Below are 16,968 nucleotides of genomic sequence, written 5' to 3'. Positions count from 1 at the left end.
GTTGACTGCTTGCAGGAAAAAATATCACGGGTTGTCTCTCACAAGAGCCTCATAACACAGTGGTATTAGAAGCCAAGTGGCATCTGTGCCCTGCATGTTACAAGAGCATGCCGGTAAGTGTACTTTTTTCTGTTGGCCAGTACTTCAAGATAATCAGTGTATGGTTACTACATACAGGTCTGGAGCTCTGCTGCTGCAATTATAATAAATATAATGAAATATTTTATATTTGACATATAAAAAATGTGTGCTTTAGGTGGGTGTTTTCCCAAGCAAAACCAGTCCCTGCTCTGAGCTCAAAGCTAAACTCTGAGCCCCGAACACAAAGACTTAAGTGATGCCGTTGAGAATGACCTTTACAAAGCTGTGTAGGTATTGCTAGCTCCATCTTCCTTAACTGTCTCACACTTTTGAAAGTGTCCAGTAGTTTTTGGTGCCTTGATAATTAAGGATTTTCTGTAGTTGGAGTCGTGCAGTCACTAAGTTCAGCAGTAATTCTGCTGGTGCATCTGTTAAGCTGGATGCCCAAAAGCTGGGTGTTTCTACTCTTGGATACTCTTGCAAATGTTGGCCTGAATGACACGTCCACCATCAGTGATTGGTATTAGTGGTCTGGAGCAGAACCTATTTCTTTTGACTAGCAGACGTCTGTTCTGGTGATTACACCATTAGCTGCTTTTATGTTGTTTAGTATAATCATAACCACAACGCTAGTAATTTTTTAGTCAATATGCAACTGATATAACTTGCAGTCCTCCAGCGACGTGACATTTGCTCTGAAATGTGTCAGGCTTCTTTGTTCAAAATAGTATTTAAGTGATACCTTGTAATACATTTAGATACCTAGAATTTAGAAATGAAAAGTCAAATATGGGCCTTGCCCAGATATTCTTATAACTAATATGCTAAAGGCACTTGCTGTGAAATATGTCTTATTTCATAAGGCTGTATGTGCGGCACTTTTTGACTATATCATACGTTTTCCTATAGCATGAAAAGATACAAATGTGCTAACGCATGATAGCAGCGCAGGGGATGTGATAGGTCTTCAGAGTCTCCTGTGATTACCTGCAAAGTGGAAGGGAATAAACTGTTCTCCATGTCCACTGGGACCGGGATGAGGCATAATGAGCTTAAATTGCAGCAGAGATTAGTGTGGACATTAGGAAAAACTTTCTAAGTGTAAGGATGGTTAAGCCCAGGAATAAATTGCCTGGGGAAGCTGCAGCGTCTCCGTCTGTGGAATTTCTCAAGCACAGGGTAGACAAGCATCTGCCAGGAATGGTGTGGTTTTAACCGGTTCCATCTTTGGGCAGGAAAGAGAAGCTAGTACTGATTGCACTCGCGGTTGTTACACTGCTAAATTTGTCTCTGATCGTTCATTCACCTGGCATTGCTCCTGTTACAGCAAACTAGTATTCTTTGTAACGGAGGCAGGGATTCCTATTTATTTAAAACTTTTAAATTCTTAGATGGGCTTTTATTTTCCTCTCAGGCCCACGCCACCATTAACAGACAAACTCATTTCAGCTTTGAATCCGCCCATGCTTGCCAGCTTACCCTCTCAGCGTGACCTGGCACACCAGAGCCGCCGGGTGCTGGCGACCTCCACCTGGGAGAGAGCTCTGCAGAACTGTCCCTTTAAACAAGACCATCGTACTTCTTAAACTCAATGTATGTATTAATTTTGTAGGCATTTCTGAATTTGTATAAGGTTAATAAAGCTGAGTACCTGGTTCTTACTGGCTATATAAGTATTTCATTTACATCGGTCTTACAATACTTGTAGTTGAAGCTTGCAGCTAGCTTTGCCGTCAGCTGGCACCAAACAACTCTTGTACCAGCATAGCACGTAGTCATATATTTTAATCAATTCCCCACTTACAGAAACCCACTATATTCCCTTTTGGTAAAAACAGAGCAAGGTAGAATCAAGTAAAAACAAACAAAAAAAAGGCAATAATTTATTCACTTATGCGAAAGAGTTCCTAATAATTAAATTAAACTAAGAAAGGGTTGCTTTTCTCTGCTTGTGTTTTCTGCAAACCACCGCTGTTCTGCAGTGGCAACAATGCAACAAAGACAACAATTGCCTTATTCTCAGCACTGCACAGATGCATTGTAAGAAATGATTCTGGCTTGAGAATTTGTTCCCTAAATAGATAAGACAGCCAAAGGTTGAGAGAGAAGAAATATTCTCATTCCACAGATGTCAACAAAGGCACAGAATAAGGAAGCGAATTTCCTTGTCACAGAGCAAAGGCAGGACTTGAACGGATTTCTTGATTCCTAGCTCACGTAATTGGTTTAATTTTTTGCCTGTGCTGTAGACTTACTGTGGGGAGTTGAGTTAATCTTTTTTTATTCCTGTGATGTAATTTTTTCGTCAATCGAACAAACAGTGCTTCTGTGTAAAGGTAAATGAGACCAAATTGTTAAAGGGGAGTTAAGATCCTTAGCTGAATCTTCTTAAATGCAAATTTTTCTTATACGATGATACAGTATACACTGTTGTGTTGATATATCGTACTGCCAAGTGGCATAAAGAGATTCCAGTAGAATACAAAGATTGACTTTATTTGCTACTTTAATGAAGGACAGATGTAACAGGATGGAAGTAGAAAGTGCAAGCATTTTTAGAGGGTGTGCTTTTAAAAATAAAATGTGCCATCGTGTTTCTACATAGTATTATCTAGGCAGAAAAAAATGTATAACTCAGGCTCTGCAAATCAAAGACGATTAAGAAGTATTAAGTAGAGAATTTGTGATCTGCTTTGTAAAGCTCAAAACCAAAAATTGCACAGCTGTAGCCTGTGCAGCAGACAAAAGAGTGGAGACATCAAGAATATATATATATTTTATACCGTGTTCCACACTCCCAGTTTCTGATGTCTCTTACTGATGAATTGATTTTCTTGTCCCACACAGGCGTTTCATGTTCTGCTGGGGAGCTGGTGGCTGCAGTTGCTGCAGTGCTACCTGTGCCGCTTTGTGCGTTGTAGGATGCTCGTCCGTTGCTATAAAGCTGTTGAGAAGCGGCAGGTATATTTTCCCCAGAAGCAAACACGTCGGGTATTCATAAGTGGGAGAGGCCTCCCTGTTCCCAGTCCCGTGATGGCACATAGCCTATTCTTTGACATTTGCTTTAATATATAAAGTCACTGGTTTTAATTTTTTTTAATTTAATTTACTTGCTGGTGATAATCCATACCATCCTCTGCATCATTTAAAGATGTCAACTGGTGACACAGACTGTCATAAGATAGTATCTCTTGTATTGGTAAATTACATGTTTTGAGAACATGGCTTTGGCTTTTTCTCTTCCATCTGTATTTTTTTATGTTGAGATTGTTTGATTCTTCGTGCGAATTCTTCATTCGCTTTATGCAGTGGCCTGCAAACGCACGATTGCTGGAAGGTGATGCTGCCTGAGTGGCAAGAGAAGTGCCCTGTTTCTGTCAGAGTACTTTGATTTCTGCTAATGAGGTTTTGGAGGGAAACGTTGTGAGAAATATTTGTAGATAAACTTTTCAAACGAAACATCTGGCCTTTTGTGCCAAAACCTCAGTCCTATACCATAAATTAAATGGCAGGAATATATCTGGGGAAATGTATCTATCCATTCCTGTTTAAAATCTTTGTTTTTAAGATCATAGTGCTTGGTTTGAAAAATAAGAGGAGTGCTTAAATCCTTGAATTTTTCCCTTGGCTATAATGGAGTCACTGTTCTTTCCCTGTCATCTGCAATCCTCGAATGCTTTTAATCAAATCCTTGGGATTTAAATTATTAAACATCTTTTTGGGATTACATTTTTTATTCCTAATTATACGCAAAAGATATATATCATGAAATATGCAGCATGTAATTGTGATTAAAGCGTACAGTCTCCCGAAAGATGAGTCTAACAGTTTTACACATCCAAAATTTAATTAGGCAGATAATGGGGTTAGAAGTGAGATTTTTAAGGATGGGGTGGGGAAGGAAATTTTTGGAATTATATATTTTTTTTGATGGAGGTGGAAATCAATATGGAGGCTGCAAATGCAAATCAAAGGCATATTTCTTTCCTGATCTCCACTTGTGTCTTCTTTCTTCTGGTATTGGTCTTGAGATAGTCCCTACAAAACCTGAATTTATCTAGATAGTGAACAAGGAATTCCATGAGTTGCAGAACAAAGTCTGATTTTCTACATAGTTGGGTTTTGTGGTTGTTTCTTCTTAGACATCTGAGAAATCAAGATTAGACTTAAACTCTTCCACAAGCAGGAGGAAACTTTTCCCAGGTAGATTTCCTGGCCCTTCCTTCCTGGGCACGTTATTAAAGGCTGTCTCCTCTGCTTGGCTGCCTGCTTTCATGAGGGATACAGGAATTTGATACCTTTGAGACCTCCTTCCTCTGTCAAACTCGGGTGTAATTGGTCAATCAGTTCCAAAGTTATTAGGGGGATGAGAGGAGAAGGGGACGGGCAGACAGACACAGACAGTTTCATTGCACGAATCTCATTTCCTTAGGGAACTGGAATAAAAAAAAAATCAATTAAGGTTAAGACCCTCCAGTACTTACTTTGTAAGAACAATGCCTTGCACTGAAGTATCCATGATATACAATATCTTGATCAGTCCAGCATAGGATGAAACCTATTTTGGCAGTTGTTTGCAAGTGTCCAAATACAGGATAAAAACCTGGCTTTTCTGTAAACAGTAGCTGAGGTCGCGGAGCCTTTGGCAGCATCGGGATTCACCCGCTGCGGGTTGCAGTTCGATCGTGTAGGTTCAAAAGGACACAACCCACCCTTTTTATTCCCATCGGTGAGCGTAACACCGGCGTTTCAAGCACCCCTTGTGTGCTTCAGGGCTACGTTCGCCATTCCTTTGTTCTGGGTGACATTTAAAAGCAACTGAAACTTCAGGCGCTGCTGTTTTAGGGTGCACCTGGAAAGCCTCCTCATGACTTTCACCCAGAGAGAAACCACTGCGTGATCACTTCGTCTCTCAGGGCAGAAGATAACGGCGCACATCTCGAGTGTGCGGGCACTTTGCACCAGGGCTTACACCCACCGAGCTGCGAGGGAGAGCAAGGATGCCGGTTAGTGTATCTCATCACATGCCTCTCCCAGCATCAGGAGTTTCCTACAAGCTGCACTACTCCAAAAGCACGGGGTCCCACCCGTGCTTGTGTTTCAGCATCGAACGACCTTACACACTGCTTATTAACCAATTTCTTCTCTCTTGTCGTGAGTGGTTATCTTACTTCTTTCACATTCTGGAAATTTCACTGTTTTCCAAATGATTCTGTTTTACCCTCCCTCCCCGTGTCGCTGACAATTTTTTGTTTGAATATTTAACATTTCATTAAGCCTCTTCCTACAATCAGAAATAATTCAAATATAACTTCTAAGCGGTAGACATATTGAGACATTGAATAAAACCCTAATGTTTTCACAAGCCGTTTTCTGGACTGTCTTCTAAATCATTATCAAATACCCAAACTAAAACAAAAAAACCCCCCAAACACAGTTTTTTTTGCTGTTCTGATTGCAAACCAAGCCTATGTGAGCAGTCTGAAATGTTTATGATCTTGAAAGCAGCAAAAATCATCAGATTTCTGATATCCTGCTTTACCTGGCGGAGATGTCCAGATTCAACACTTTGGGACTATAGTTCCTTTTTCTTCCTCTTATGTCAGTATTTGTTATGCTAACATCTTGTTCTGCTGTGGAACTATTTACAGTAAAGAAAAAGCCACCCTTATTTGCCTAGAATCTCTATGGTGAAGTGTTTTTTTTCTGTGGAGAGAAGAAAATGAGGGATGAAAATGTTAATAGAGGAAGTGTACCTGTTTCAGATGATGTATTATATATATCCCCTTATTTCTTGTTTTACTTCTCTGCATTTTTCATTTCTCTAAGGACTTTTTATAAAAAAAAAAAGTGATGCTTTTCCTGTGCATCAACTTGAAGACATTTTGGTGGGACTTTGTTATAACATCACTCCAGTAATTTAGTTCCTCACTGAGTGATGTGGAACCAGGATTCAAACCCTGACCAAAACCTTTTGAACTCAAGGGAGATCTTTTCAATTTAGTGACTTGCTATAAGGCTTGGCGACAATTCCTCTGGCTGAAATCAGTGAGGAAAACCTTGTTTCTCTTGGCACAGGATCAACCTCTGCGTCAAAATGGTGGCAAAGAATGTTTTCCAGATTTTATTTGTTACTACAACATCAGAATCACCTTTACAGGCAGATACGGTATTCCTAAAATAGACGTTGAGGTTTATGTCATTTGCATGTAATGCATTATCGTGGCCATTATTAATTCCCCTAGTAACTCTTTACTATTAGAAAAAAATTGCATTGCAGGACAGTAAGTATCTATCAGCAGGTATGCCTTTTTTTTTGAGCTGGCTTCTAATGCAGCAGCCTTTCATCCCTCTTTATAAGATTTACCTTTAACCTAGAATCTTGCACCCATTATCTATAATGTATAATTATAAATACATTGTAGTCTTGAGTAAGTACAATTAAAAAGGGTAATTCGTTTCCCTCCCTCTCTCCCATCCTCCCACCCAAGTCCTTAGGTTTAATTTTCATGATTATGTTAGATTATGAGTCATTTTAAATCATGGTATCCAGTAGAGACTACTCCTACTCTGCAGCTCTTTTCAACAGTTGTTTATGGTAGTTTCAGCCTCTTTCTGCCTCTCTGAGGCTCTTTATTTTTAAAGCAAGGCAGACAAGGCCTAAAATTATTCCATTAAAGAGGTGCAATTTTTGTAATGGGACTTAGAGTGCTCTGCAGAAGTGCAGGCAAGTTTCTTCAATATCCTGAGCATTATTCGCTCATTTAGTTAAATGATGTTTCTAATTCCCTGGTAATTACATGTAATGAGGCACTCTTTCTCTTCTTGATGAGACTTTAGCTTAATATGAGATGTCGTATTTTTTTCTTTTTTTTTTTTTTTTAAGGGATAATTACCCTTCCCAGGAAAAGCAGGGGGTTTGTTGTGCAGAATATATAGCAAATTATTTTATTTCCTGCCATCTTGACTGCCAGTAAATTATAAAATTAAGTTTCAGTGGAGCATTAGCACCATTTTGGAAAGGCTTGAGATTTTTTTTCTTATTCATGTATTGAAGTCCTTTGGGACTGTTGAGCTATTATTCATAGAATAGATGTTTTTCTGCCAATTCCTAGTATTAGATGGTATTGAAGCAGCAACATAGGTTTAATTTTTTTCCTGGATAATATCCAATGCAGAATGGTCTTGTTAGTTGCTTTTTATATCAGGTAATTATCTTTATAAAGTTTTAGTAACACTTCCCCCCCCCCCCCCCCGGTGACTAATTAAATTTATTTTTATGCGTGTCGTAATATTAAATGCTGGGGGGCTTTTTGTTTTCAATTCTGGATGGCTGTTCTTTCTTAAATTTCTTACATTTGAATAACATTTAGGGTATTGGAATGAATGAAAAGCTGTAGGATGCATAAAGTTAACAATAATAATGCTGCATTTAACTTCAGTAAAATAGAGTCAACAGTAATTTTAATTACTCTGAATTTCCTATCCTTTGTCGGTGTCATTTTCTTCCTGTTATTCTGATAAGGTGATTCTTGTCTGCTTTTTTGTTTTCAAATTCAAAATACTGTAAAAATTATGAATGGAACAGCATCTGAAAATAAAATTGTATAAGGGCGGTCTCTGCATTAGGAGTTGAATTGCCATTTAAAAAAAACATTTAGTTGTCTAATTCCTATAGAAGATCTAGGGATGGATTTATCTCACCTACCTTTAGCTATCTAAAAGCAAGGTTTTTAGTCTAAACGAGGAAGCCACCGAGGCTCCCCTATTTCCAGTTTTTGAAGTATTGTAAAATAACATCTGTTTGTGCAAGAAACTTCTATAAAGGGTGAGGTCTGTTGGTCACAGCATTCCTGCTAGTTCATTTTTTTTTCTCTGCTGTGGCTTGAGGTATGACTGACAGCTTTTGATGCGTGGCAATGAGCAAAACCTGGGTTCTGGGTGTATCTGGTTTGCAGGTGGACTTTGGGCAAGTCACTTTACCTTCTCCACATCAGTCTCCATCAATAATGGTGTTAATGACAGCCATCTCCTCTGCAAAGCCCTATGAAAGCTATAGGCTGAAATTATTACCTAGCAGCCAGACCCAGCATTGTTATAAATTTCTAACACCTTTGCAACAAACGTTACTCCTGGCCGTATGTGCAAGGCACATCTACGCCCTGCACTCGCCTTGCAGGAGGACATAAAATAAAATCAAAATCCGGTTGTACGGGGGAAAACCTTATTGTCTAGCAGGGGTGGCTGGGGAGGGAGCGGGAGAAAGGAAGGTGACGTAGGTTACCAAAGTCTTGTGTGACTTCTCGCTTGCTCTCTCTTTGGAAGAGATTTTTCTTTCAGTCAATTGGGAAGACTTGCTCATCCTGGCAACAGCATGAGCGTATTGGTAAGAGGCGGCCATGGAAGAACCTTTATCGATACGAAGATATGTATTCCTATATGTGAGTATATTGCACTTACACCCCTTGAAGTCAATGAGACTACCTACATGCTTTGAAGTGTGTTCATTTAAGGGTTTTGTAGGGTCAGCATCAGAATCTGTGGTGATTGAAGGATTAAGTCTGGAAAATGGTGGGCTCCTGTATCAGAAGTGTCCTTTTTCTGTCTAAGAAACCATGGTGCTGCGACGTTCTAAATATAAAGGCACATCTTCATGATAAAACCAAGATTTTGAGAGGCTAAAGTGCAATCAGCGATAGAAAATAAATGTCATAAATAACTTTTTGATCCCAAATACTGTGACCCCAATTCTATAGAAAGAAGCTGGAAAAATATGACTGCATCTCACTCTTTATTTCATCTTAAGCAATTTGACATCAATCAAATGACTATAGAGGCAAAGGCATGAACGTTTATTTCCCAGCCCACAGGATTGCTGTCAAATTGCAATTTTCAAAATTGAAAGAGTAGTTAAGCTAGATTTTCTCCATTTTCTTCCTAGTTCTTTCCCTCAAACTTTCAGAAATGTGCCTCTCAATTTTGCAGTGTACTATTCGACAATGTACGGGGAAATTAAAGAAGCTCCTGAAAAAATTCTTTACCACCCAGTGGTAAAATCTCCTTTTCCTGTCTGCAACTCAGTATATAAATCTAGAGGAAGACTACATCAAAGAATAGGGAATGAATGAAATTTGAACGTTAAGATATTGCCCTAGTGAGGTTGACAGGTGACAGAAATAAGTTTGGTACATTCATGTTACATGATTTAAAGCTGTCCGGCTATGACTGGTTACCTCCAGTCTGCTGCAACTCAGAGCAAATCCTCAGACCTGCTAAGAAGGGGAACCTGCTACCTGGTGGTTATACTTTATGGGTGTCAACTTTGAGTAAAAACTTTTCCTCAATATTATTAGGAAGGCAGGACATGCATTCATTAAACGCTTATTGCGTTTAAACAGATGAGGCAGCCACATCCTTATAATACAGAGGTTCAACGAGACACATTTCAAAATACAAAATCAGACTTTGCAGGTGTTATCCATCTGCTGTTGCTTTTGCAACAACAGAGTTTGGGAAGTCCCGGTGGAGATCTGTGCTCCGTTATCAAGAGAGCTATAGAAACCCACCAAGGCAGCACCCACCCAGAAGAATTTACACTCAAAACAGATGATACTGGTAATGGGAATTATTCTCATTCTTACCAGTCAGTCTCAGAAGCAATGCTCTGAGAAAGTGCCTTCTCTTTTATTAATGCACTTGTGTTAAGTGGTATTTATGAGGAACGTAACCACCCTCTCAACTGCTACAATACTTTGGGAGTATTGTAAATCTGATCGGTGCTCTACTTCTTCTTAAGTTTCTCTAAGTTTCTGAAAGCCAAAGCTCCTTGATAGACCTGAGCAGGTCAACATTTCCCTCATCTTTAAAACCGACTATAATGTTCTGCTCATGTCTTCCAGTTGTCACAGTCTGGTAGTAACTTCAAAGCCTGCCTAATATATGCAATTTTGTCTTAAAACAACAACAACAACAAGCTTCTAGTGGAGAGAGTGCCCGTCTCGGCTGTGGTGACCCACGTTCAGCCGTGAACTCTGCTAGATGGAATTCCAGCTTCTTTCTAGGATGCTGCCACAAGTGTTGGAGCGCAGAGCTGTTTTGAGATAGCAGGTATGATGCAGGAGATAATGATCAGCACCACAACTGATTCACTTTCATATTTAAATAAGTAAAAATAATTAGGCTTATTTTGCTACCGTTTCACGCTGCTGCAAATCTGCAGGTGCTCCCTGTGTTGTCTGATGTGTTTCGAACTGTTGACCCTGGAGCAAGAGTCCCTGTCTGCCAGTTTTTCCCAGGGTCCAGAAGATCTCCTGAGCATGTCACCGGGTTATTCCCATTAAAAGCTTTCTTAGGTGGCCACAGTCCACTTGGATATTCTTGGACTGTCACTGACGATGGAGCTGGTACCCACACAGAGCTAAGCCAGGCACATCTCTATGCCACAAGAGATGGGTCTGGAGTCCCAAGCGTTTGGGTGCCTGTCCTGGTTTCGGCTAGGACAGAGTTAATTTTCTTCCTAGTAGCTGGTATAGTGCTGTGTTTTGGATTTAGTAGGAAAATAATGCTGATAACACACTGATGGTTTTAGTTGTTGCTAAGTAGTGTTTATACTAAGTCAAGGATTTTTCAGCTTCTCATGCCCAGCCAGCAAGAAGGCTGGAGGGGCACAAGAAGCTGGGAGGGGACACCGCCAGGACAGCTGACCCAAACTGGCCAAAGAGCTATTCCATACCATATGACATCATGCCCAGTATATAAACTGGGGAAGCTGGCTGGGAGGGGGGATCGCGGCTCGGGAACTAACTGGGCATTCGTCAACGAGTGGTGAGCAATTGCATTGTGCACCACTTGCTTTGTATAGTTTAATTCTTTTAGTATTACTATTGTCATATTATTATTATCATTATCATTGTTTTTCATTCCTTTCTGTCCTATTAAACTGTCTTTATCTCAACTCACGAGGTTTTTTTCCTGATTCTCTCCCCCATCCGAGGGGTGGGGGGGCAGTGAGCGAGCGGCTGCGTGGTGCTCAGCTGCTGGCTGGGGTTAAACCACGACAGTACCTCAATCATTTTCTGGGAACAGAGGACTCCCAAGCACGTGATTTCAATGCCCAGCTGCCGGCAGCTGATAGTGGCCTGAGAGCAAAGGCCGGGATGCACCCATGGCAAAGCAGCCATCGGCAGTGCTGCCTGCAGTGGCTGCCTGCAAGCCCAGGTGCAGGCAGGTCGGATGGTGCCTGCCTGCCTCCCAGCTGCAGGAGGGCTGGAGATGGGGCAGGCTTTGTGCACGGTGCGGGTGGGGAGCAGAGTGCCCCAGCCCAAGCACAGCCTCTTTAAGCAGAAGGGAGGAAAGAAGATCCCAAGACAGCAGGCTTTCCTGTCCAAGCGGTAATTATCCCTTCCTCTTCTGAAATATTACAGGATTTGGCCAGAATAAATGATGAGCAGCCCAAGGGGAGAGCAAAACCAAAGGACACGGTTTTGGCAGAGACTCCTGCGAAGCTCTAGGCTCCAGCAACAAGGCCAGGTTTGCCACGGAAGCGCTGGCATTGCAGATATCCCTGCGCCAGAAGCCAAATCCAGAGAATCTGGAAGTTCTGCTGTTGTCTTTGCAGTTTTCTCTGTTTAGTATTTCCTACCAGTAGAAGTCTGAAGGATTATAGCGTAGGGATTACAACAGCTTCATCGTGTAGCTGGCTGCGGACGAAAGCATAAATCACAGCAACCACATGGCAGCAGGGTGTAGGGGGTGTGTGCAACCACTGTAATGCGCCTGGGGAGCAGAAAAGGAGTAAAGGAAAGTTAGGCTGATACAGGAGGCTGGGCTTATCAGTACCTGATTTGCTATTTTTCACATGCTATTTTTCCTGAGGTACAACGTTTGGATTTTCCATTTTCATCTCCATCTTAGTCTTCCTTTTTATTTTGCTCTAGGAATTTCTGTGTCTGATGAAGGAAAAAAGTAAAAGAGGATGGGAGTGGAAAGTAGGAAACCCAGTCTATACCAATTGCTTATATTGTCCTTTTTAGATAATGCCATTTTGGGAGGCTTCGGTATAAAACCCTGAAAAATCATGGTAATTTGTGATTTATTCCAGGGCTTAAATGTTGACAGAGGTCACCAAGTTAAGCTTGTCTTACTTGCCAGTATTTAAGCATTCAGATATGTAAGACAAGCAGTTTTGAACAGTATAGCACTGGACAACTATTCACTCTTCTTGTGTGGAAATGGTGATAAATAGACTAAAACTCCCTGGTTTTGCTTTTTGGCTCCATGCTGCAGCTGAGCAGGCTGCCAGGATGGTTGCCCTTCATGCCTGCCAGATGTGAGACTAGGAGCAGCTCTTCGGAGAAGGGTCCACGCTCCAGGGCAGCATAAAGAAGCAGCAGCACGGCTCGAGGGTGAGCCTTTCAGCCTGGCCTTAGCCTGGCAAGTCGCAGGTTGCATGCAGGCTTGGCAAAAGCCTGGTGGTTGTCTGTAAGGCAGGAGGAAGGTGGACTTTGCTGGTTTTTGCTCTCCTGTAGTATGCGATCCAACAGCCTCAGATCCTACCAGTCATGGTAGCATCAGTCAGTATGTGGCAACCTGCCTACCAGGACTGGACTGACTCCAACGCCCCTTTCACAAGGGCTAATTAGGAGCCATCAGATTAAATTCACTGTTACTTTATTGGAGTAGCCCTAAGCCGATGGCCTATAGGCAAAAAAACCTGTTAGTAAATCAGAGAAGTAACCGTTTGTTGACATTTCTGTCTGTTAGCCCCAGACATCAGCCGGTATCCTGATGATAATGCGGCTCTTTGTCATATGCACTTACACCACTGCAGATTAGGATACTCAGTTCAGATTGTTACAAATGCCTTTATCCATTCCCATTGACATTTTAAACAAACGGTGATATATTTAGTACAATAATTACAGTTATTTGATTACCTTTCTTTTAGCCTGAAGTAGAAGGCAACTGACAGATGTGAATACCTCCGAGACCAATACTCTGTAATAAACTAACATTATTTATTACAAGATGCATTTTATTAATAGGAATTGGCAGTAATTAATTCACTAAAGTTGATGTTACTAATAATTACATGTAATTCATGAAATATTTATGAAAGAAAACTGTGTATAAAAATGACGCAAAGGTCATTTAGCTAATTAGTTAATAAATATCACCAACATTTCTAGTGAGTCTCTCTAATTCTGAATAGTTTCAGATTTTCCTTACTAAAATAATTTTTGAAACATTTTTTCTTCGTACACGGCATCTTGACATGGAAGCTAACATTTCTGGTTATTGTTTTGAGCCAATGTATGTACTGTTTCCTTTGCTAATTCACTTTGTCCTCTTTCCTTGTTCATAGTGAAAGATCCTAATTAGAGATAGCACTAGTTCAATCTAATTTAGGTTATCAGTGAGTTGTGGTGTCTCCCAGTTTAAGGATAGATGAATACATCTCTGTCTTTTTAACTTGATTCCACTGACTTTCCTTGGAATCAAATAACCATCATCCAAATTAATAGCTGACATCTGAACTGGAAAAATCTTAGCGTCATTTCTGCTCGCATTGAATTCAATGACAAAAGCACCCATTGACCTTGTGAGATGCAGGAGCAGACCCTGGGCTGTTCCACGTTCGTGCCTTGAGCAGTAATATTGCACTAGTTTGTGGCAGCCTTTGTCATAGGATAAGCTGGTGGTATTTGTAGAGTAAGGTGCGGTAGAGTGAGGTTATCTTGTCGATTAGGTCATCCTGTACAATATAGGCTATGGAGAACTTCACCCTGTTTTGAATTAAGCCAAATGACTTGTGTTTGGTTAACGCCAGTCTTTCAGAGATGTTCAGACATGATTTGAAGCACTAAGAGCCAGGGAATCAACCACATCTTTTTGTCGTATGCTCCAACAACCAACCAGGCTCACCCTTCAAACGTGGATAGATCTGGCTTCAGCTGCTTGCTGCAAGTCAAACACAAATTATTAGGCTCGATGAAGGGTTTGCCGTATAAAATTCCATGTTGTCTTCTGAAGAAGGGCAGACTCGGTGATCTAATAATGTTTGTTTCCATGAGTCTATGAGAGCCACCTTTGCACTTTCCTCATTCTGGCATTGCTTTCTGCTCAGTCATAAAACAACCTTCAGCACTCAGCCTTTTGGCAGAGAAGAGAATTGCTTCAGGACTTCAGGGATGAGGAGGTGAAGAGAACGTCGTGCTCACCGCCTTAAATCCAGGCGTGAGGAGTGGTGACCAAGGGCTGATGTCACTTCTGCACGCTGCTCTGTGGGTGTGTAAGGTGGCTCTGGTGCAGCTCCGAGCAGGGAGATGGACACAGGGCTGCCCTAAATCAGGGAGGGGCTGGCCCGTATTCGTAAGCTTTCTTGAATAGTTGTTCTCTGGCTCGGTGTTGCTGTACTGACCAGAAACAGATTGCACTTGGACAACCGTCGCCATGAGGTCCTTAAAAGCAAACCTGTGTGTGGAACCACAATTCTTCTTGTTTTGTGAAGAGGAGACTACTGACCGATGAGGAAGCCTTGGTCTTCAGTACTGAGGGCTTATGTTTCTCACATGTGCCACTCACAGTAACAAAATATGCCTAGGATCCCCCTCTTTATTAAGAACCTGTCCACGTGGGACAGTGTGTACGATAATGTCTTTCATGGTTGTCTACCCACTGATATTCCAAACATACATAGATCAAACTCATAACTGATGTCGATGATCTATGCATAAACTGAGTTATAGGTCTGTGACTGGTCTCAATCTGAATGGCCTCACCAGTGTCTCATGCCTTATTCAGTTTTTGTGGACTAACTTTATAAAATAAATCTTTAAAGAACAATTTTATTTTATGGTAAGATCTGATATAGAAAATTTTATTACATTAGACAAAATATATCTGGGTAGGCCATATAGTCTTGAATGGCTAATGAGCATCAATAGAAATTACTCTGGCTGATAAACATTTGTCTTTTACTTAATAGCTGTTATCCTTTTTAAGCACAAATCGTGCCCCATTAAAGTTGAAGATGCTCAGCCTTAGTTCAACAGGACAGCACAGATCTTTGCATCTTCTGCCAGTGGGTTAGCTAGTCTTCTGCCAGTGGGGTTAGCTAGTCTTCAACATAATGTGTTCTGCAGAAGTCATTCACTTCTGTGCAAACACATTTCTATGCCATTTTTCATGAGGCAGCAGAGATGGTATCGTGCCTGGTGGTTTGTGTTTATGTGGATGAAATTGGCTTGCAAGGGTTTTCCTTGAATTGGTTAACTTTGAGAAGTAAATTTTCAGGAGGAAGAGCTGGTACACGAGAGCATTTTTGTATCTGTCTGTGAGTCAGTGTGGAAACACCCGTGATCGCAGCAGTGCAGGAGCGTGCTGGCAGGATCCAGCCCCGTTCAGCGCCCTGCCAGGGACACGAGTGAGGGACCCACAGTGGTGCTCGCAGGGGGTCCTGTAGTGCAGCCCTCTGTTTTATCCTTGGCTCTTCAGCCATGAGCCAACGGACCCAGGCCAAACAACTTCTGTCTGTGTTACCTTACAACCCTGTCAGGTCACGTTCCCTTTACTGCACGGGTGCAAAACGGGTCTTGAAAGAAAGAAGTCTCTATCCAGTCCTTGCTGAACAGAGACGCATTGCCTGCAGATGGCAAAGGCAGGTGGCAAAATGGTGCTGGTGATGTTTGGGGTCTGGATGTTACTGTCTGCTAAGAACTTGATGGAGGAGCTCAGATGAAAGACCTGCAGATGGAAAGGACATCTGCTAATATCAGGAATTAATTACTTTGGCTTTGCTCTTTCCAACTCTACTTTTAGCAAAATAGTGAATTTTTTTTCGTGAGCACCCCGAAGCTTCGAGGTAATGTTCCTCTGAAAGAGGTGATGTTCTCTGGACAGAGAAGTGGAGAGAGAAAACAGTAACAGAAAATAAACAGACAAGAAAGGATGGAGAGTGCAAGGCCATTCTTGACTTTTGGCTTCACCTCTTTTGTTTGGCCAGGTTCTGGTGGTGAGAAAGCTCCTCGGGGCTGTTCTGGCTGGTGTTATTCACAGCTCTCCTTCAGCTGCTGAGATGTACCCCAGAATCAGAGACCTGGACTGGCCAGGCTCAGGCACTTCCAAATACCATTGCTTTGTATGCTAATATACCAGTATATATAGAATAATACACTGATGATCTCAGGTCTACTTTCTTTAACATGAACAAGCATGGATGTATAAATAATATCAAAACAATAAAATGACCACCATAAGGTAGGGGTTAGAAAGGAAGGATTGCATTTAGTAATGAGGAAGGAGTTCTTAAGCCAGTGGTCCCTACTGGGGTGCCCTCGTCCTTGGCTGATGGCAGTTCCTATGCAAAACACATGCCACTGTGTGGTGTTGAAGAGGATGAGCTAGAGCCATATCAATCTCTTAAGTCTTCCCCTAGTAAATCCATGTCAGCTCATTAGTAAATGACAAGATTTGGTCTTGCATTATTCTATAGCCTAACTGAAGAGGGAAACGATTTTCTGAGATTTGAATTGCCTGCCTTGGAAAATAAAAATGAAAAAGCTCTTGGTATTTTCAACTAATAAACAGACTCTCAGGAAGAAAAAGCTTCAGCAGCAAACAGAAGAAACAGCAAAACAAGATAAGGGAATAGGCACACAAGGGTCTGTTGGACAGAATATGTACAAATCCACGGTACCTCTTCTTGCTATGTAAACCATTTTAGCCTCTACTTCAGTTACGAACAGTCTTCCTGATGGGCAATAGCCTTGTAAAAAAACCTGAACAATTTTGAATTGCCTCAAATAAGCTTCCTAACAGGCAACTGGTTCTGATAGAACAATTTTAAACTCTCTGTCTCCTTATCTTCTGTCGACATCATTTTTCAGA

The sequence above is a fragment of the Gymnogyps californianus genome, chromosome 6 (genome assembly GCF_018139145.2).
Source record: "Gymnogyps californianus isolate 813 chromosome 6, ASM1813914v2, whole genome shotgun sequence".
Lineage (NCBI taxonomy): Eukaryota > Metazoa > Chordata > Aves > Accipitriformes > Cathartidae > Gymnogyps > Gymnogyps californianus.
Note: the sequence above shows the minus strand (reverse complement) of the source record.